Here is a 23512-nt window from a genome sequence, read left to right as displayed (position 1 = left end):
TATTAGGAAGCTATATCACCAAGGAACAGATTCCGATCTGGACTAGTATTTTCAAAGAGAATTCGGAGCCCAAATCCCCTTGAATTTAAGTGAGATTTGGGTACCTGAATCCCAGTACTAGGATCCAACTCCACAGCATCTGACTCTGTGGATCTAATGAAACAGGCCTTTCTTAAGTGGATTCCTAGCTGCCTCTCTCCACTTTCCTTTTACATGATATTCCAGGAGCATATGGCGTTGGGTCACTCAGTATTCTCGAGGCATTGCAGCTGTGGATTACTCAATATTCCAGTGGATAGCCGTGAGTTACTCAGTATTCCAGGGGCAGCCTACAACTCTGTCACTCTGTATGCCAGAGGTGTACAATTGTGGGCCTTTCAGTATTCCTAGGGTGTGCGTCAGGTGTTCAGGGCTGTCACGGAGCCATTGGGTGTTTGCCAGGATGAGAATATTTTGGTATGCACATATGTGCCTCCAGTGAGGCCCACTGCTATTCATTTAGTCTCTCTACTCTAGTGAGTGTAGAGAGAGAGAGAAGTGATGGGGACCGAGAAAAGGAGAGTGAAAAACGATAGGAGGAATGTGAAAGTGGCGGTTGTATAAAACTGCACAGCTTGTTTGGAGTACCTCACAAGGTTACATTCTATTAGCGGTAGGCTAGGTTCATGTTTAAAGGTGACAGTAATGTTTCCTTCATGTGGGAATAACAGGAGGACACTGGATCAGAGACAGAGCCAATTTAGAATTTTTTTTTTTTTACTATATTCCGCACCAGAAAGTGCCTATTCATCAAAGCCAAAACTGCTTGTGGGAGAGGGTCAGTTTTAACAAATTTCTCACCCCCCCCACCCCAAAAAGAGAAATGGTCAGTGATCCAGTTTGATATTTTCAAAGTAAAAATGACTTTTTGGTTTGAAATTTAAGCTAATTAGAGTAAAATGAAATGTTTTAAAGTTATCAGTACAAAAGGGGGCACTTGCCTCCCCCCTTCCCCCCCACAAAGATCTTCACGGGGCCCAAAAATGATTGTCAGAAAAATATGTGCAAAATTATCAAATGTAAAGCAGTGAAAGTCTTCATCACTTATATAAATTAAGACCCAGCAAAATACTGATACAGCAGCCTTTATTTTAAAAAGAAAACACTCTTTAAACCCCAAGATTTTCCAGGGATCTAACTAGCCCCTGGTCTCCTAGAAGACTGTTTTTTAAATAGCAACATCCAGGGTTCCTAAAATACCCACTTACCTCCCAGCCCCCAATAACGGGACCCTAGAACCAGTGTTGCCTGCAAGCCTTTTCTGTATGGGATCACTTCAGATTTCCCCCTTGTCCCTGCCTCAATGCTAGGTGGTCAGAAATATCTGGAATTTGCAGTCTTCATCTCCTATCCTAACTCCATTGCTCCCCATTCTTCAGACCCTTAAAGCTTGGATCAGAGCTACATGTCTGTTTTAATACCAAAAACATATGGACCCCATTTTCCCCTGCTCCCATCTTAGGGGATCTCTTCTGGCGCGCCCAGCAGTAAGTTAGCTGTGGAAATTCATTTACCCCATCCCAATGGCTTCCACAATGCAGGAAATCTTGCAGGCTGCTTAGAAATGCTGCTCTGCACATCTCAATAGCATTTTATGACATTTTTCAAATCAAATTTAAAAGCATAACTTGAATGGAATTAAATTAATGCTGTCTGGTAATGTCAGCAGCACCAGAACTGGGCATGGCTGGCTTAGTTTCTAAACCTCTTGCAGCTTATTGGGACTTATATCTGACTGCGGGGGACCAGTGTGTGGACATGTAAGTATTTGCCGGCATCTGTGGGAGTACGCATGTGTGAGGTCATGAGTGCAGATGTGAGGTTTACATCTGTGTTTATGGAGAGAGGCTTGGGTGTAATGGGGTGAGTGTGGATGTGAGCTTGGTGAAATATACCCCCTGGCATGCTAAGAGTGAGGGCTGTATGTACAGGGAGCTCGATGTATCTCCTTAAATTACCCGTGTAGGTTTTATTAGAGCTATTTTTTCTATTACATGCTAAGTTGTGGTCTTTCACAATGACTGCCAGAGGGAGATGCACCGCAAATAATAGTCATTAGCACTGATAAAGCAGATTACATCCTCAAAGCACGGTACAGAACTGATAAGTAAAGTGAGTTCTGTGCATAGGCGTTGCAGGATTTTGAGAACCTTCTGAATGAAAGGGTGCTCTATAAGCATAAGGCAATAATATAATAATGTGTGGGAAGGTGTGTGTGTTTGTGTGTGTGTGTGAGAGAGAGAGAGACTGATGAGGTGGCTGGGTAGGTGTGGGTGTATTTTTGTGGATGGGTAGATGTGGGTGTATTTTTGTGGATATCTGTGCGGATTCATGTTCAGTGTGCCTATTGGTTGATCTACTCGGTATGTGTGGGTGTATTTGAATGGCTGTGTTCTTAGGATAGTGTAAGTAGGGGTTTGGGTATATGTGGGCGTGGAGGGGGTGTATCTGGATACAAGCCGGTGTGTACGTGAGATTTTTTCCTTCCTTTTCTCTCCGCTGCAAACACTGCAGTTCTGTCATTTTCGCTGCCTCACCAAGACATCTCCAAATGGACCCCACTCGTTCAGAGACATATAGCACACCATGTATTTCCTAAATGCTGAGTCAGGTTTGTTACTCACTGGCTGCATATTTGTCCATCCAGTTCAAAGATGGACACCTGAACACAACCACTCCCACTAAGCCCCACTGTGAGTGCCTCCCCGCCAGCGAGCTATGGAGAGAAATGCTATATCCAGCATTGCATGGCCACAGCACGTCTTATGAATCACTCCTCCCCAAAGCACGTCACATGTCAGACAGTGATAAAACAGGAGCAGACACAGCCAGTGGTCACAGGACATTGAAACAGGAGGGGGGCTCTCACTGCAGCCACCAAGGACATGGGGACTCTGTGGAGGAGACTGATTACCCAAGGTAGGAAGAGGACAGGGAGGAGAGGAGAAGCTACTTACCCAACAGGGAGAGGAAGAGCGAGCTCTTTGCCACTTTTAGTAGATGAACTGGATCTCTGCTTCCCACCCCCACTCCCTCCTCCTTGCTTTACCCTCCTGGACACAACAGTGGCAACTTCTTACATGCAGAAGGCCAAAACCTCCCCTTAGCTGCACCCTGGCACCCGAATGAGTATAATAAAAGCTTAACAGCAAGTGCCTCACATGACTGGTTGTAAAAGCTCCAGTAAGCAGGTGTTACCCTCAGTTCCAGCCAGGCTGCACACCAAAACCATTCCCCCTTGATTTCCTTGTGCCATGCTCATCTTCATGCCTTTTCCCCTGCTGGACCCACCACACCACACGTCCACCCTCTCCTCCTTCGAGTCTCAACTCAAAATGCACTTCTTCCATTAGGCCTATAAATCTTAATCCTCCCCTTGTTGGGTTAGTGTGAAAGGGTGCACTCACCATAGGCGTGCACCTTGGGTGTGATGTAGCAACTCATTCATCATCTAGCATCCCCTGCCAACAGCTGCTCTGGCCCCATGGTGGTCTCTTCTTTTGGCTTGGTCCTCCAGCCAGGTCACCTTAAAGTCTTTTCCTTTCCAGGGTATCCGTGTCCTACATGGTACACATCACCATCAATCTGCCACTTTCCACCCCTCTTGGGTTCCTCTTCCATCCCACTTTTCTGTAAGAGTAGCAGCCCCAGGCTTTCTAAGAGCGGCTTAACCAAACCACAATGAAAGCAACTTCAGCCCCTTCCATGGGCTTCAACTTTTAAACCATCCTGAGTCCACCCCAGTTCTCGGTGTGTCTACAGAATGATGATCTCAGGGTCTAACTCCCTGGAGCCTTGCACTTGTTGGGATCTGGAACTGCAGTCCCCCATTCCTCCAAAGGCTTTCTGATTGTGGATTGGCCTTCTCTCAGACTCACTTGGAGTCCCCTTCACCTGCTCCTCTCTCCCATCAGGACCAGGGTATAAACTCCCTCCTAGAGCTCCTCTACTCACCACTATACAGACACACTAGAGGTTTCTTCTCCTCTATCTTCCTGCAGCCTCTTCTACTCTGGGCTTTCTCCCTTTATAGAAACCACCCAGCTCCTCCCTCAGCTGGGATTCATCTTGGGCCTGACCCACCCTCCAAGTGCAACCAGGTATTAATTGGCCTCTCAGGCCCACATTACCCCACACAAATGGTGGAATGGTTAAATGGTCTTTAACAAAAACAGCAGCCACCTCCCATAAAGCGCAAAATGTGTGTATTACTAACTACAGAACTCAGGTGACTTCATTGCTGACCCTTTCTGTTAGTCTCCTTTGAAAATCCCAGCATGAAAGAATCCAGGAAGGTGGGGTTTCCATCACTTCCTTTGGAGTTATTCTTGCATGCTCATAAAGTGATGTGAAGACATGAAAGAAGGATTTGAACCTGTTCTTTGGCTAGACTTATGTTTGGGGTGTGTGTGTGTGTGTTTCAAACTTACTCTGGACGGCCTTGAGTATTAAAGTCTGGAATGGACATTCAGAAATCAATCCAGATGATAAAGCAAAAGAGACATTCAGTTCTGCTGTAAAGTGGAATAGAGGCACCAGTTTACATCCCATCTGGATTTGGCATGGGGAAAAGAGAAATTGTCCCTTGATCTGGCATACCTAACATGCTGAGTTATGGATCTTGTTACTAATGCAGTAAATATTAATACACATTTGGTTTGTTAGAGTGGCTTCCTGTAAACATTAAAACACAAGAGAGCTGCACAGAGTAATGGGATGGAAGTGCCTACAATTCATCCATGCTAAGACTGAAGGTGACTGCCAGTGGCAGGATCCTCAACGGGTTCCCATGGAGCTCTCTCCTTGGGCCTCTCCTCAGCTATTTTCCACCTTTCAGGATCTTCAGGAACAAAATGGGAACTCTCTCTGGCCCAGCTGCAGTTTGCACAGACAGAGCTCTGAGTCCATGGCTTTCTGGCCCATGGCTAAAGAAATCTTCAGTTTGATTTGTCACACCAAGTTTGAGGCCATTAGTCTACATTGAAGGCTAATTGATCTCCCTGCCATTAATCATTAATTCACAGCTAACCGTCCTGTTCCATGTGTACACGGTGTCCCTCTGTCTCTGTGTTCCATAAGCATGCTGTCCCCCTGCGGCTGTCTCCTGAGTCTCCCTCCTTCCTGGCTTTCTTCCTTTCACTTTTCCTCCTTGTCCTCTTTTAGCTCACAGCTGCCCTATAAGGAGTTTGCGGTGTTTCTGATTCCTCATGCCAATCACAGTTTGTTTGTTTTAAAGCACTGATATGGGTGGTAATGCAGCTGAACTTCTATGTAAACCTTCAACAAGAGTTGGCGCTAGTAAGTCTGCAGAAGAAAAGAGTGAAGGGGGATTGGATAGCTGCTTTCTACTACCTGAAAGGGGGTTCCAAAGAGGATGGATCTAGACTGTTCTCAGTGGTAGTGGATGACAGAACGAGGAGTAATGGTCTCAAGTTGCAGTGGGGGAGGTTTAGGTTGGATATTAGAAAAATCTTTTTCAATAGGAGGGTGGTGAAGCACTGGAATGCGTTACCTAGGGAGGTGGTGGAATCTCCTTCCTTTGAGGTTTTTAAGGTCAGGCTTGACAAAGCCCTGGCTGGGATGATTTAGTTGGGGATTGGTCCTGCTTTGAGCAGGGGGTTGGACTAGATGACCTCCTGAGGTCCCTTCCAACCCTGATATTCTATGATTCTATGATTCTAAGTCTGCTGTGAAGAGTCAGATCAAAGAGCCTTTACATTTCTTTTTTAAACTAAGAAAATATCAAGATGAATATATAAAACTAGGGTACTTATGGACTCTGATCAAGCATGAGCAATGCCTGAGGTATTAGCAAATGTGTTCTGAGGTATTAGCAAATGACAGCATGAAAGCATCGAAGCCCAGATGGCACTTGATTACAAAACATTCTGAACATGCAAATAAGGACGCCTCCCCCCTCACCCCCCAAACACCATAAGAAGCCATTGAGCGGTCAAACGGGCATGACGAAAAAAACTAGTGACTGTGCCATCAGAAGCTCTGAAAGTGTCCTGGGAAGTAGCATACTTGATTGCTAAGTCAACGAAGCTGCATACCACTGGTGAGGCATTGGTATTACCACTGCAGAGCCTGGCTTTTCTGGAGAGTCTCTTCCATAGGCCTCCTGCTGCTCTGGTCCCTGGACTCACAATTCTTCCATCCCCCTGGTTAAGGGATTTCACTGTCCTCCTCCATGGGGCTGTGCACTGACCAAAGAATGTTTCCCTCGCCTACTAGTATCCAGGCCCATACCACAGGGACTCCCTTCTCTCCTCCTTCACCACTGGGGAGAGGTTTTCCTCTCATGTTCTATCTTTAATATAAATACTTCCGCAAAGGCTACCTGATCTATTTCAACATCTTTCACTGCAGCCATAATGCTCTTGGATACTGTGCCATCAGCCCGTAGGCCACATTGGTGATCAAACTCAAACCTGACCTCACTTCTCCCAGCACCACTCAGAATAGTGGGAGGCAGATAAACCATGTGAGGAGCCCTAAGAGTCAACAAACACGGGTTTTGTCAGGCCAGGGCTGGAGGGTCCCAAGGGGAAAGGCCTTTTGCCCTGCAATCAGCCCCCCATGGTCTGGGAGCAGCTGGCTGGAGCAGCTTCTCATCCACCGCATTATCCAGCCCCACTAACGTCAGCCATTGTCCCTGCAGTCTGCTGAGCCATTTTATATTCCACGTAGGAAATCCAAGTCCATTGTGGGCATTTTGTCAGGCAATTGGCAGAAGGAACCTCTCTCTTTCTGTTGGTGCTTGTCGATTTATGTCTGATTTGCTCCAGAAGGCAAGTTGCTTGTGAGCAAACATCCAAAGACTCTATTACCCCATGTTCTGCACTAATGTGCTCCTCAGAAAGGTCTGTTTCCAAAGACCCCACTTCCCCATGAAAACACTATTTGTTGTCACTATCTTTATGAATTATCCTTATCCCCTTCATCCATAAAATGGAAAGGATGTCCTCTCTTTAAGCGTAAAGCATCCCTTTAATTGGTGATCTGCTGTCATGCAAGACTGGCCCAATGTTCCCACCTGGCAGGTGTCTGTTTCATCACAGTGTAATCTGATACAGCTTGCTCTGATGTACTGGTGCCCCAAGCCTCTGCAATACGTTACAGAATTAATATGAGCCTTAAGTGTAAATTACAAAAGGAAACCCTGCAAATTCAGAAGTTTATCTTCCTCCACAGCAGTATTTGGGTGACAGCTGAGGCAGCTCCAGTTGAAAGGAATCTTAGATGCGCATCAGGATGGTTGCCTGACATCAGAGGAGCTCCAAGTCACTGCCTGTCCTGCCTCATCTCTGTCAGCAGCTGGATGGAAATGGGTGTACACAGGACTTACTGTTAGATGGGCTGGGAAAACAGAAAAGAGGAGCTTTTGTGATAGCTTGTCATAATGCATCCCCATCTCACTCTATTGAGCTAATGTTGCATCCACTTTATATGCTTGTTCTTTCTTTTCTTTCCCAGTCACCCATCTAGTGTGTAAATCCAGCATTCCGTACTTTCAGAGAAACACAATTGGAGAGAATTACGCTGACAAAAGCATTCAAGATTAAAAGAGAAGAGCTTTCCTCCTGTTACACTGGTACTTAATAGCTTCCAGCTCTGGGACCTACTCATTGCTCCTTTGGTCACCAGCCTTCAGTCCACTCACCAGTGATTCTTTAATGATATATTTATTCCCACCCACTCCTCCATAATTTTCTGTCTCTGATACTCACATAGTGACTCGTCAATGGATATTCCATAGGGATCCACCCACTGTGGTAATTCACAATTAATACAACAGAAAAAAAAGTGCAGAAAATGAAATACTCCTTGAGTCTGTAGAGGATTTTGTTCCTGTAGCCGAAGAACCACTGTCCAAGAACATTACTTATTCCATTGTTTATCTAGAAAGCAGTGCCACAATTTTAAAATTAAATTAGTCTAATCATCCCATTTAATAAGAGAACTCTTCTGTTACTACCACTCCCATAGTTTCCTGTATTTCCATCCCTTTGTGCGTAAATTATCTACTTCTAGGCTTTTATTTTTTATTTAGCTGGAAAAAAATATCCTTGGAGGTATAATTAACTTTTTCATTCAGAATCCTAATTTCCTCTCTCACACATTTTCTGCAGTGTTTAAACTATTTATTATGCAAACTTGGAGAAGTCAAACTATGAATTATGTACAAATCTATGTATAGGAGCTCTCTCCTAATCACTATATATCTCTGTCTTGTGGTTCAAGGTAACCCAAGTGCACAGAAAGGAAAGTATAATACTCAGCAAAAGGATATAATATTTTTCCTCCTGTTAAACACAGTTTCCCCCAGACAAGAGATTTTTGGAGTCCTTAAAGTTCTGAGTCAAATTAACACCTTCTTCTCTTGTCTATCCATCTTAGGGCTTCATATTAGCAACCATCATTATACTTGTCTTCCTTCAAATCGCTCCTCATAACTCACCTCTTCCATAATTCATTCAGGAATCTGATTCCTGCTAGACAGGTGAGGAGCTGCAATACTGCCTCTGATTGGATATGAACTGTACACCTCCTGTTCTTTTTATTGCTTTATCAATCCTGCGTTGCTGGTTTGTCTCTTCCATCTGGTATCATAGAATCATAGAATATCAGGGTTGGAAGGGATCTCAGGAGGTAATCTAATCCAACCCCCTGCTCAAAGCAGGACCAATCCCCAACATGAGGATTTATATCCCCTGTAAAATCTTTTGTATCCCATCAAAACTAACTGCCTGCTTTTATCATCCATATGTGTTTCATTTTTTAATCCTACTAAACTCTTAACTTCAATATCTTATGGCAGTGAGTTCCACATGCTAATTGTCTGTCATCTTAACAAGTATTTCCCCTCTTATGCATGTTAAATTTGTTGCTTTCCATTTCATCGATTGTTCCCTTGTTCTTACATTATGAGAAAGGTAAACAGGAACTTCCAGTTGATTCTCTCTGTAGCATTCATTATTTTGTACCCTATCATGTACTCTCTCACTTACCTTTACTCTTACCTCAGAAGCCTCAAGCATTTCAATCTCTGACCTTCTCAGGCCCCATTTCTGTGATATCCTGCTTCAACAGTGTGACTAGAACTGAATGCTGTATTTTGGCTGAGGATTTACCATTGGTTTACATAACGACATAACATCACTATTAACTTCTATCCCATTCTTTATAGATTCTAACATTGTTTGATATTTGACCACCAAGTTTCAATCACTTTCAGTCTTGACTATTGGAACTTTTTATCCTTTATGATCTTCCGAATAGCAAAATGACGTGCCCAAGCCACTTTATGGTTCCAGAAACTGGAGTCGTATCTCCACCTCTTCCATCACCTTCACTGGGTCTTTATCCTTCTCCAAAACCAATTCAATATTGCTCTCCTGATTTTCAAACACCTTGCTCCAATCCACTGGGTTCATCAAAATTTTGGATCACTCTCCATTCTCTGCTTACAATGCCCCACAGTCTGGGGCAAGGGCACAAATAAATGATCCTTCACTCTCTAGAACTCTTTTCCTCCCCATTCGGATCCACAAAAATCACATTCTCCTGAATCTCACTGTAAAGCTTTCTCTTTGGCCTACAATGACTACGCCCTTCCAGTGATTTCAACTGGCTTTAGAAGCTCTGTGAGACTCTGTATTAATGATGCTATGTAGCAAATGTACATCTCATCTAACTGACACTATTGCAGAGAACACATTGGCCCAATCAAAAGCTTTATTTTATCCAAAAGATTGCTCAGCTAGAGACTAGTACTGAGCATGCACCTCCCACAGGTAAGGATTATATGTAATACATGGCTGAAATTGACCATGTTCTTCTCTTAGGAAAGGCAGTGCTATCAGTACAAATATTCATTTGATTTGTCAAATCAAGAATGAATTCCTGAATCCCAGTTTTGTAGTCATGCTCATTGAGAATGCACATTTAACTACTTCCACTGCCAGACACCCAATGGGCACTGCCAGCATCGCTTCAAGTAGATAATACAGGTTTCAGACCGTATGCACATACTCACACGTGCTCCATGTACAGGGGTATGATGGCAAGACACAAAGAGATTTGTAAATACTCTTCGCACAGTGTGGTTCCTTCCATGACATTAGCAAACCAACACATCTAAATTTTCTACCTGGTTTATTTCTACAACTCACAGCCAAGTAAACCTCAGCTCTGCAAGGCAAGAATGGGCTTATTAGGGCAATCAGTCTTTTAATCAATAATTGTGTAGAGAATTTGCTGCTAACTAGAAGTTATGAACATTCAAAAATAATTTCTCTGTCATTTTCAGCCCCAAATTGAGTCATCTTGTCCCTTTAACAAAATGAATAGTGGCCTGTTACACAGCCACAAATGCAATATCACAAATGGGTGATGCCACATCTTGGGAAAAGAGGATATTTCCTTTATTTCACGAATCTAAAAAACTTGGATGATGCAGATACAAAAGAGATCAGCATTTGAATACGCATCCCAGTGGCTACAAACAATGACAGACAGACATCTTTCTCTACAACTCCCTTGAATGTTCCTGTGCCACCAATTTAACTTTATGAGCCATTAAAATTCCTGAACCAGGATGGGCTTGCTGGCTGGGTATCACTGGCACTTACTGTAAAGTGGTATGTCTTGTCTTTGAGATTGTAATTTCTTTGGGACAGATTATATCTTTGTAGAGCACTTAGCGTAATATATACCCCTGATCTGTGAGTATCTTGGTACTACTATATTATTAATTATTCTTATTATCTATATAATAAGATTCCAGGATTGTCACTCTGTCTGTGTGTCACTGTGAAGCCTAGAATGCCTGAGTCAGTGTAAAGTGATGGAGATAGCTACAAGCCTAGGTGAGAGCTCTTTTTGTTCAGAATATCACCTACGTTCAATCACCCCTGGAGTCTGTGAGAACCAGATGGAATATTGGAGTCCAAAGGTTCTGTGACATTTGGAAATGTAACAGATCAGAGGAGACAGGAGTAACAGCCGGGCAGGGTAACAAAGAGCTGGTTGTGCCTCTACCCAGGGGCCAGCTCTGTGCACAGATGTTGGGAAACGTACAAACATCAACATTGCTCACTACAACACAGCCCATGGAAACAAGAGCCCCCATTTTCGGCTTTTTTACACAAATGATTTCACAAATTACACCCGTGCAACAGCACGGGCTTTCAGCTACTAGTATTTTGCATTGCGGGAACACCTACGAGCCCCAGTCATGGAATAAGAACCATTGTGCTAGGTGCTGTATAAATAAATCCAGAACAAAAAGATTACCCCTGACCCAAAATGCTTACAATCTACTATCACATCTAATAATTAATAACTCTGTCATCGATTTTGGATCTAGATTGAAATGTGGTGCAGAGGTTTACTCTGTGTGTGTGTGTGTGTGTTACACACACACACATACATATGCACACAAGTATATATATAATCTTGTCAGCATGAAAATGTTCAAACACCACTGACATACTTTTCTTTTATACAAATCTTTCAAAAGCAAAACAAAAAACACCCTATGGAATTATATTGATTAAAGATGCCTTTCCCCCCCACCCCGCCACATCCAACATGAAGAAATAAAAGAAAAGCTTTGCTTTTTGATGCTAGATTTTAACAGCCCATTAGCGCAGAATGTGGGCTGGCACTTTGGGGCTATTTGAGAGAAATAAAAATGTAAATAGCTGAATTACTGGGCCAAATCTTCAGCTGGTGTCAATCAGCCTAGCTCCATTAAAGTCTGGTCCGTTGGGTTTAAAATTAAAGCTCTCCAAACATGCAGTCTTGTTTATTTTGTCTAAAGAGAGTTCCATAGGGATTTATAATGGGCACACTTAATCAACAGGAATGATAGCTGGAGAGAGAGCTTAATGTGGCCCTGATTCAGAAAAGCATCCCTAGTCAGCAAAACACTTAAGCATGTGTGTTACTTTAACCACACACTTAAGTCCTATTGAAGTCAATGGGATTTAAGCCCACCCTGACTTAGAGCTGTAGATAGAGTATCATTGAGGCTCTCTCCATGTCAAAAACTAACAATGGCGGTGGTCTTGGGCTGAAGTTGGTTATAAAAGAGAAATGCAGCTACATTTCTGTGCTCGTGGGATGGAAACTCCAAGTGGGTGTCTGGGGGGATCAGAAGAACTGTCAGTTTTATGGCCTGCTACTGTTTGAACTCAATCATTTACACCTGGGTTTGTAAACCGGGACAGCCCATGCTTAGTAACAGCTGGCGGGAGGTGGATGCTTTCTGGAGGCTTTCTGTCATGGTGGAAAGGTGCAAGAACTGGAGTGAGTGAAGCTGTCTGATATCTATTGTGAGTCTTAAACATTGCCATAGACCTGCGGGGCCAGGGATACTGGCTTTGTGATAAAGCAATGCAAGAAAGGGACACATTGGCAATGAAATTCTGTGGTGGCAGTCTACACCATATTGGAGAGCTAGGGCTGGATCCTGAGCTGCTCTGAATTGGTGTAGCTTCATTGAAATCAGTGGCACTATGTCAATTTACACCAGCTGAGGATCGGGCTCAAGGAGTGAGGGTGACCTAGGAATTGCAAGCAAGGGACTAAAGAGGGGAGGTTAATTACCCATATAAGAAACTCTGGAGTTGGTTTCCCATTGCCTTGCACCTTATTCATCATTTACACCTATGCACAGTAAGTGTGCAATGGGTGCAGGCCACTACCAGTCTGATTAGCCTTTTACATCTGCTTTGCACAAGTGTAAAGTCTCAGCACAAGATCCAAGGCAGTGGAGAAGGAAGAGCCCTTTTCATACCCACTTGAGAGAAGTTGCCAGATCTCTTCATTGCAATGCCAAGCCCAAAGAGGGTTAGAGAGCTGCATTAGCACTTTTAAGCAAGCAACCTGTGTTAATGCTCAGACATTTAATGTAAAAGGACAGCTGCTGCATGAGAAAGCGTGTGGCAAGTAGACTGACTTGAATAAAATCTTGCTGAACACCACTTCTGGAATGAGCTGACCTCTTGATGACCTCTCCTGAGCAAAGGCTCCTTGATTAGGTCCTGGGCTGTTGGAAAGCCTATGCTTGGATGACTTCAGCACCCACTATAAAACAAAAGCAAAATAAGACCATGGTTGAAAACAGTTAGAAAAACAAGTGACCTTGGCACTTGATAACTCAGGTGGCTCTTAATGCATGACAGAGGCTTTCAAGTCTAGGTCATGTACTCAAATCCAGTCAGCCATACACATGGCCAGAAATCATTGCCATCCAATGATGGCCTACATGAAAATGACTGATGGTCCCAACCTACTTCCTAGTGAAGTGTCCATATTGAAAAGCCGGTATCACATGTAGCACTAACTAATCCCTTTGTTGAGTGATCTCAGCACAGAGATCAAATAGTGAATGGGCCATGGGGAATGAACTCCACCCTAGAGGAGGTCACGGTAGAAGGGCATGGTGAAGAGAAGGGGAGAGGGAAACTTGGCCTGCCCCATCCATGCTTTCCTCATGCTGTAGAGAGAGGAGTTCAGAGTGTGTCAGGCTGGCACCTTTCACACAATTTGAATGTTTTCGGGGGAATAATAATGCTGATATAGCACCAGCTGGTTCACATCACGAGAAAAGGAAGGGGAAGTTATGGCCAGGGACACTTGGCCAAGCCCCTAATCCCCTACTCCAAGGCTGATGGACTGGATTGTTTTATACGTTTTTTTTCACCAGAACATCTGGGAAAAGCATTATGGGAGTTTAGCATCCACGGTGTTAAGGTCTTATTTTTAAGGCCCCCTACAGCAGGGTTTATCTGCCTTTTCCTAGGTTGAACCACAAAGGAATTAGACGTTCCCAAAGCTAAGAAGAAAAACCCATCCCATAAGCTCGGAGACAGGGGCTGGTGGCTGCGGCCATTAGTCAGTTGAAGGGTGGGCTGACACAGAGGCCATAAAAAACAAACACAGGGACTTTCCAAAGGGAGTTAGGCAGTCAGCTCCTATTGAAAGTCCATGGGATTCAGACACCTAACTCCCTTAAGCCCCTTTGAAAATGCCAACCAAAGGCTTTCAGGGGGTTGGAAAAGTTTCTCCCGGGAAGGACGAGTAGAGTGTCCTCCCTGGCAGACAAGAGAGGACTGGAACCTGAGAAAGGGATTGGGGCTATCTCCTTCATCCCCCTTCCCCATGACACAAGGGAGGGCAAGGATTCTCTGTTGTTCAGTAGGGCTTTTTACTGATTGCCTCTCTGTTTCCTTTTTGGGGGGGTTTCTCTCATTGCCTTCAGTGGGAAAGCAGCCTGAAGTGCTGGTCTCTCTGTGTGTGTGAGAGACAGTTGTTTGTTTTAGTTTGCTTTTCTACCTTACTTTAAGAGGCCTGATTACCCCAAAGCCCTGGGAGTGACCCTACTAGAAATGATGGGGCACTGGCCGTGACCCAGTTGCAACCCCAATGAGCACAATTTATCTGCATCAGAAAGATAAAGAGTGGAGAGAACCCTGATGGGATTCAGGCCTGTTTCAAGGAGCGTGGGCATTTTGGATCTGTGCCTTGGGTTCTTAAGCCATCCTCTTGGTCTTAAAAGCGTAAGTGAGAAAGTAACTAAAGGAAGAATCATTTCAGCAGCTGTCCCAAGTCCATGCTGGAAGGAGTGAGTTAAAAATACTGTCTGCAAAGGTGCCACAGGCCAGCAGTTCTGAAAAGCCAAATTCCTCATGTGGGATTTGCACCATCATTTTTCTTTATTGCTTTTGACACCTGGCCCATCACGCCATGAGTTCCTATGATTTGACAGATGCAATGTGCAGCAAATGCCTTTCCAAAGCAAGCTACCATCGCCCTGGCGACCAAATCAGGACGCCACCAAATCCCATGGTGACAAGGGGCAGACATGCTGAGGGAGGGGTGCCGCATCTCCCCAGGCTGCTTGGACCCGCAGGTGGAGACCTGCCCCTGAGAGACTTAAAAGATTGCCCACATTCAACTAAAATACACATGGCAAACAGATTGGCTCACACCAGCACAATGCTTACTTATCCCATCAGCAGCAACGCCATGCTCTCTTTAAAAAAAAAAAAAAAGAAAAAGTGGGCTCTCTTGAACCTGCTTTTCTCTGGCTTTGTTTGTGCCTCTCTATCTGGCAGCTGGCCAGTAGAAATGAGAACTTGATTTCCACAGACTGTGTCCCAGTTCTTAAACCATCTTTATTTCCCTGATTCAAGTGAGTTTTTTTTTCTCTGTGATCTTTCCTCCATCTCTGCTTCCCCTCTACCTCTCCACCCCCAAGGAAAGCATCGCAACAGATTTAACTGTTTGGATGCTTAAATAGCAAGGAGCATGGTAAATGCTCCGTTGGTGCACTGACTGATGGGACAGAAGCTGCACTGGAGGGTGTCCCAGCAGAGTCCTAAGTGACATTGTTGAGTGCGGTACTCAGCAGTGCATTGGACACTGTGAGAGATGCCATACTGGGCTGCCAGGTGCTTTGGGCTGCCATGGGGGTCAGTGCCAGAGCTGGGGTTTTCTATGGGGTATTGCGTGGTGCACTGGACAATAGGCTGGATGGCACATTTCTTCAGGCAGCTTTCTGGATAGCGCAGGAGGCACTGTGCCAGGAATTAACACACGGAGCCTGTTTTGCAAATATAAGCGTCTAGGCTAAATCGTCCAGTTCTGAATCTAGATCAAATTAGCGCTTAGGCATCTTAAAATACCAAATTTAAGTATCTTAAGTGCCAGTCTGAGCACGTGCATGCAGAAGTGGGTGGCCTAATCTACTTGATTGTGTCTGAAAAGGGCTCCCTCCTTTTATTAACAAGTCACCAGCCTGTTGAACACCAATGCATTACAGTGGCAAGATGCCTCAAGCTTCTAACTCTTGCATGGGAAATGTGCTTTCCTTCTGCATCGTTTATGTGTGTATGTAGCTGTTCCCAATGATATCCTTTCCCTACAATGGTAGCATTGCAGAATGTGGACAAAAGGAATGGCAGGTAAAAGGAAGCGGTTCTGTCTTGCTCATGCTGAGATCCACATGGAGATATAGTGAGACAGACTTTGTAGGGTGAGATCAATGTGACACTTTGATCCAAAATCCTAAAGGGATTTCACGATAGACTTTTCTATGTATTGTTTAACATTTTAAAACTACACACTGTCTGAAAACATTGGAAAACTAACCACCTCCCGCTACCAGGAACAACGAAACAATCCATTACGTTTCACCTGCTGATGTCTCTTTCCTAAATGGAGGTGTTTGGAAAGCTCATGCAGTCAAGAGATATTACTTGGAAATTTACTATCCATCAACCTGACACCAGGAAGATGGATAGCAGGTTCTTTTTAAAGACATGTTAGTTACACAAGTAACAGTTCTGAAACTACTCTGAGAACTGTATTTCAAATCACGCCACTGGAAAAAAAAAACACAAACAGACCTTGTTAGGAACTAAAATCTTTTGTTGTTGTTGTTATTGCTTTTCCACATAGCAAATAATTTCTAACCTTTCTAGCACAGTTGCTACCCTACTTATGATCTACAGTGTTTTAAAAGTAGAGCTAAATCTACACCTATCTATGGCATGTATATGGCCACCATTACCTGAGCACTTCACAATCTTTAATATACTTACCCTCAGCTACCCAGCGAGGAAGGGAAGTTTTGTGAGCTCCATTTTACAGATGGGGAACCAAGGCACAGAGAGACTTATGGCTTGCCTACCCAATTCGGTACTGCATTTTCCAGCGTAATTTCTAAAGCACACTAAGGTGTTGCACATCAGTTGTCTGTGCAGACCCTGCTGGTGCATGCTAATGGTTCTCAAGTGTGCTTCAATGTAGTGCTGTTTGAAACAGTAACATTTTCATGCACTTTAGAAATCAGCCCCCACCCCCTTCGTGCATCTTGCCACATCCTGTAGACAAGCCGTAACTGACTTGCTCGAAGTCACACGGGAAGCATGTGGCAGACTAGGGAATTGATCTGGGATCTCCCAAGTTCTCGGCTAACAGGCAACCCCTGGGCCATCTCCACTCTACCAAATGTCCCTTTGTGCTTTCTAAAATGTAAACATTCATTTGGTTTGGCCATGTTTGCTCATCCTTTGCCTTCGCTTTCCATGTGAAACTACCCTGGTGCAGAGGGCCAGCACAAGGCTTATGCATCACTTGTGTCCTTTCAAAACAGAACTGAAGTGAGACTTAGGTGGTGCACGGCCCTTGCGCTGGCCCTCTGCATGAGAGTGGACTTCCCAAATCCTGTTGAGTCAAGGATGCAACTGTAGGAGCCCATCTTGTGCACCAGGCACCGATCCCATGAATTATAATCACTATATTGCACAAAAGGGACTGCCCATCTCTCCTCTATGCAGCCTCGTGGAGCGCAAACAAAGAATTCTCTTCCCACCTGGTCCATCAGAGCCCTGATTCATTAACCTTCCAGACATGTAGAAAAGCCCAGGACTGCTGCAAGTGGCTCCCTCTCCTTTATATTAATGGAGCTCCAGCACCGCTGCCAATCTCAGCTGATCTCATACAATATTATTGTTGTATTGATATAGCGCCTGTCTTCATGAAGGACCCCACCGCATTTTACAAACTCTTCAGAGAGAGAAGGAGGTTCCTGATTCTTGGGGCACACTGGGGTATTTTCTTTCTGTCCATTTATCCAAGTACCACAGGACCATGCCCCACACTAGATCTTGCTGTTATCACCCCTTTGAGAATGAACGCTTAGGCTTTGACATTATGTGTGTCATGCACTGCTACCAACATGAGGCCCCAGCAGAAGTCCAGGGACAACCTTCACAGAGGTGCCACCTCACCTGAGAGCTTCCAATTGCAACCACCTTCCTTAAGTATCCATGCTTTTAAATGCAGATAAATAATGATCTTCCAGCTGCTTTTCTGTGGCTCAACGGTGACACGCAGTGACTGGCTAGGTTATTCCCAGGTGTGCATTCCTGTTTCCCAGTGCTTAGCATAGCATGTCTCTGGCAATCATGTCACATTCAAACTGGAAAATGCTTTACAACAAAATCCCTTTTTCGATTTGCATAATCACTTAATTGCTGATGTTCTGATGTCTTTTCCTCCACGTCACGCTGTGCTTTGTGCAGAAGACTGTGGGTCCGTGAGCCCAGCTCTCAGTCCTAACGCACCCGGTAAGACTTTTACCTCCTTGACAATGAGACTCAATTCCTTTGGCCTGAATTTCTTGGGCAGTGGCTCTTTGTCTTTCCCAGGAACTGAAGAGATTTGAAATGTTTTATAGCCCAAGTGTGGAAATGCACTCCTGTCTGACAGAGACAGGGTTCACCAATGCTCTCCTGGTGGGCAGGGGTGGGCAGGTAGAGAGAATGGAAGGGTGTGATGGAAAGAGGGAGAAAGAAAGAGGGAAGACTAAAAGAAGGGGAGAAAAGGGAAATAAAGGAAGATGAAGGGAAGACAGGAAATAGATGTAGCAAGAAGATGGCGCAAGGGAGACTTGAGATGAGGCAGCGGGAGAGATCTGTCCTGATCTCAGTGGGAAATCAAGCCATTAAGAAACGGCAGTACAGCGGAGATGGCATGAATTGAATATTCTCTGTCAGCACAGCAGCAATCAGCTTTCCACCTTGATAAATGTCAGATGCCTTTGCTGACACTTGATAAAGGTTCTATCTATCAGCAATGCCAGGCAGAAGGAGCAACGGGCGTGATTTTAACCTTTGTCACTCTCCTTTCAAAAAGAGGCACAGGAATTTTGCCCCATCTTTTTCACCACTTCCTCTTCTCAGACACTTCTCTTCTTCTCCAGCTCATTCATGTAACCACTTTCCTCCACTCCGCTTTCAAAGGAATACAATAAGCAGCTGAAATAAGATTCTTAGACATTGCCAGCCTAGGGAAGACAGCTGAGGGTCTGTTCTTTGGTATCCCCATGTAGAAAACTCATCTGGGATTAGCCAAGCAAGCCATTCAATAGGAAGGAGGACATGGAGAAAGTCACTGGACTGTGAAAAAAATTCAACCCTCCAACTTAAAATTTAGTTAGTGACTGATACTAAAGATCAGATTCTCTGCAGATGTAACTGGAGCTCTGCTGATTTACAGCAGGAAGATCTGGATGTATATTGGGAGGTGTTGTGAGTACCAAAGAGGAGAGACAAACACTACTACAAAGGGAGTTAAAGGCCTAGTTCAGAGCCCACTGAAGCCAAAGGGAGTCTCTCCATAAATGGGCTTTGGATCAGGCCCTCAGAGAGTTTAAAAATCTCATGCTAATTGCATAGCACAGCCCATCTGGAGATCTCAGAGTTCTTGACAAGCATGAACTGAAGAAGCCTCCCAACCCCGCTTGTGAAGCACACCCTGTCAGTATTATTATCTCTGTTTTACGGATACGCAAAGAGAGAGGAAGTGACTTGCCCAAGGTCACACGGGAAGTCAGTGACGTGTCTGGGGGTAGAAGTAATGAAATCAAGCTCAACCTGGAGCAATGCAGTGAATATCTCTGTCAACAAAATGACATCGCGAACCACAACTAGTCAAGGAACAAATCATACCAAAAGAGACTAAGGGGTAAAAGTGAATAGCAAATCAGTTATACCGTTGAGCTTGCAATACAAAATGGTGGCACACAACAAGAATATAATGCTATTTGGGGGGTCCAGATTCTGTCACAGCCAAGGCAGTTTATGGTCTATTTCTCTTTGACAAGACAAAACAGCATTCAGTTCTGAGTACTTCAAACCCAACTCCATACTGAGTAATTGGTGGGAATTCAAAGAACATCATTGGAACTGATTAAGAGACTGAAAGTATTGATTTATAAAGAAAGATTAAATTAACTGAGTGGGACAAATTCGTCTCTGGTATAATTCTATTGACATCAAAGAGACAAACTCTGCCCTCAGTTATGTGGGTGTAAATCTTGTGAAACACCACTGAGGTAAAAACATAAGGTCGATGTCTGATTTTTATCCCTTGAAAAGTAAGGTTGACTAGTCTGTGAATGAGTCTCCCAGGGGAAAGGGTAGAAGTTTCAGTGCTTGTGTCATTTATAAGTAATCTAGATATACTAATCTAGAATATTAAATAGTGAACAATCCTGCAGGGGCAGGAAGAGGAACAAAATTATCTAAAGGAATATTTTCCCTTTTGATTTTCAATTGTTCTATGCACAAGGAATCCGTGCCTAGGATTAACTTCCTGGTCACTGTACCAAGAGTACGTAGGAAACAAGGTTAAAGCCTCCGCAAAGAATAAACATCTGGGTACACCTTTACTAATGAAAGGGAAAAAAATTCCCTTTCCAGTGCTGTTAATTTTCTTTCCCAGCTGTATTTCACACTCTAAATAAACCCATGTTCTGTAGGAGGTTCTGTTACAGTACACATATGCATGAATCCGTGGATACTCATGTTTGGTTTTAGGCTTTCTGGGTGCTGAATGCTAGATGGTCCGGTCATAGGATGTATCATATGCAGCACACTCTCTAGAGGAAGCTGTATGATCTAGGCTTAGAAAGGAACAGGAGGTACCACTGGCTGTAGATTGTACTAGGGGTGAAATCCTGGCCCCATTGAAATCAGCGGGGCCAGGGTTACACTTGGTCTTGGAAAGAAGGGGCGGTGTCCCGGTGATGGTAGGGTGCAAGAGAATAAACAGGTTCCCCAGGCTTGGTGTATTCCCTTTGGTTCTGAGGGCCTTCAGGAGGCTCCTTTGCTGTAAATTCCCCCCATAACACTGGAGATAGCAGCCAAACAACAACAACATGCCTCCCTAACTCATGTCTGGTTCCTAGCCTGGGACCCGCAGAGCATGTAGGAGTGATTGTGCCTATGGTCAGAGGCGAGCATAGAATATACTAGGTGGAGAGCCACCCACAGCTGTTCTATACACTCACAAAGTGCATCCACCCAGAGGCCTGCTTCTCGGGGGGCTCTATCAACACATGGAGAGCTGGCAGCATGTACCATGCAAGTGGCCATGAACTGGGAACATGCAAGTGGCAGTCATTGCATGCTGCCTTTTCCCTTTCCCCTTGGGTCATGGTGTGATGTTAAGTGCATCTTCCCCTGCCCGAATCCTGAACCAGGAGCAATTCACATCACCTGCTGCTTACTGTGATTTTAGAGCCACCTTTCTGCTGTCTAGTTTGGATTCCCAAGAACCCCACCTTAATCCAGGTCATTCAAAAACAGCCTCTCTCTCTCGCCGCTCCCCTTTAGCAATTGTGTTTGACTCTTCATAACCTTGAGCTTTGGTTTAGACCATTAAATCCTAGAGCACGCTCCCTTTATTCTCCAGCTGCATGGTTAGTTTTAGATCATACACCAAGTAACTCTCCAAGCTAAAAGAACTGAAAAAAGCTGTTATTTTCCTGAGCTTAAACAATCAGGGACCTTGCAAGGCTCCCCCCACCTTCTTTGTCATCTCAACAGATCTTTGTCAGCTCATATAATAAACTAAATCCCAAAGGAAAACAGGTGCTTATGTTTCTCCCCTACAAAAAAACAAGTGGTGCATTTTTAGTGCACTTAGTGCTCTAGAATTATGTTAAAATATACCAAACATATACTGTGCTGCTCTTTCATGGAAACTTTAAATTGCTATTTCAGGGCTCAATTCAGTGCTTGCCTCATTCTGTGATAAAAGGACTTAAAGGGCTGTTTTAGAATAGAACAGGCTTGGGGTTTTATATAGCATCTTTCATGCTCAAGGTATCCCAAAGGGCTTTGCAAAGCAATGATTTAGACACTGGAAGTACAGTAAGTGTACGCAAATGCAGCAGCCATTATGTCCTGAGCCATAGCTCATATATACACATCCCAGGTGTGTGCAACAGCCCTGGGTTTGATGAGGGACTGGAATGTTAACGAGGACATCAGCATTGCTTTAGATGGGGCATTGGGGTGGGAAAGCAGGGAATTCTGGGAGACCAAGATAGTGAGTATGGGTGTGAGTGGATAAAAGTCTGTGTGGGGAGGAGTAATTGAGGGGGGCTGGTGTGTCGGTGGATGGTGGGAGAGGGGGTGGTGTCTGGGGGGTGTATGGATGCAGGTAGACAGTGTGTGGGGGAGGTGAATCTAAGCATCTCTTATAGCACAAAAAAGCATGAAAAACAAGCAGATGTGCTCAGTAGCATGTTGGGAAGAAAGAGCATTGCAGGAGAGAAACATTAGATCAGCGGGAGTGGTTAATTTCATAAAGGATTCAAACTAGAGCTGGTCTGGAAATGTTCTTTTTTTTTTTTTTTTTAAGAAAATGATGATTCTCAAAACCAAATCTTTCCACAGAAAATACAGCTAGATGCCTAAATCCCTTTGTGGGTCTAGCCCAAATTTGCTATCCCCGCTGGGGACATGGCACACAGCATAACCTTGAGGCACACTCAGCTCAGTCCTTGATTAAAGATGCACAGTGTGTGGACTTTCTGTCCATGCTGGTTGCAACCCTTTGGCTTGCTCACATTTGTATAAGGGCCAAAACGTGTCATTTGTGGTTGCCTCGTGTAGCTTCACTGTGCACTTTGCGTTACTGTTTATTGCGTGTGTTATACCAAATCCATCCGCTGTTGATGGGACTAGAACACTGGTTTTAACAGCTCCAGAAACATAAGCATTTGTCCCTCTGGTTAAAGAAGAACTCCTTTAGACTGCAGCAACAGCAAGTCCCTTATCTTTGCGGGTCAGCCACTAGAGGGCAACATCACTCATTCATACACTCAGGTTATTGTGTATAATGAACCAGAACCTCAGTTTGTGCAACCATTGACTTCGATGGGAGTCACGTCAATTTATACCAGCTGTGGACTTGGGTCAATATGTGATACAGGTTACTTTCCATTTGTCAGGCCTTATCTTCCAAGTGTGCTTTTTATCTATATGCAGCATGTGCTCATGGAAACAAAGCTCACACACTTGCTTGGCTCGCATTGCTTTTTTCCATATCAGGTGTCTATCATGGTCATAGAATCATAGAAGATCAGGGTTGGAAGGGACCTCAGGAGGTCATCTAGTCCAACCCCCTGCTCAAAGCAGGGCCAATCCCCAACTATGTTCTTTTCTCCAGATGCCCCACCGCAGAACACATAGAGTGACCATGCCCCGCATGTGTATCTGGTGACAGCAAAGGGAAATGCTGAACAAAAGAAGGAGATTACATAGGAAGAAAAAAAACTATTTTCCTGCTTAAAAGAAGTAGTGGCCAGAAAGTAGATGAGCCATACAAGCACAGAAATGTCTCCGGACTAAAGTAAATGGTAAGCTCTGAAAAGCTACCTCTGAGAGATTATGTAGGTGGAACTTTACCAAAGAAATCTCTGGGGTTCACCCCAGTGCAAGCAGTTGCTTTAAATCATTTGCCAGGCACTTGAGAGTTTAATATCAGCTCTTGATATAGTACTCTTCTAAAGTGATTTTGGAGATTATGTGTGGGGGAAGGAGGGAGGAGTTAAGAATAAACCTGAATGGGAGGGCTTGGTTGCAATACCAGCCTCAGT

This window comes from Natator depressus, chromosome 16, assembly GCF_965152275.1.
Source record: "Natator depressus isolate rNatDep1 chromosome 16, rNatDep2.hap1, whole genome shotgun sequence".
NCBI classification, from domain to species: Eukaryota; Metazoa; Chordata; order Testudines; family Cheloniidae; genus Natator; species Natator depressus.
This window is presented reverse-complemented; position numbering follows the sequence as displayed.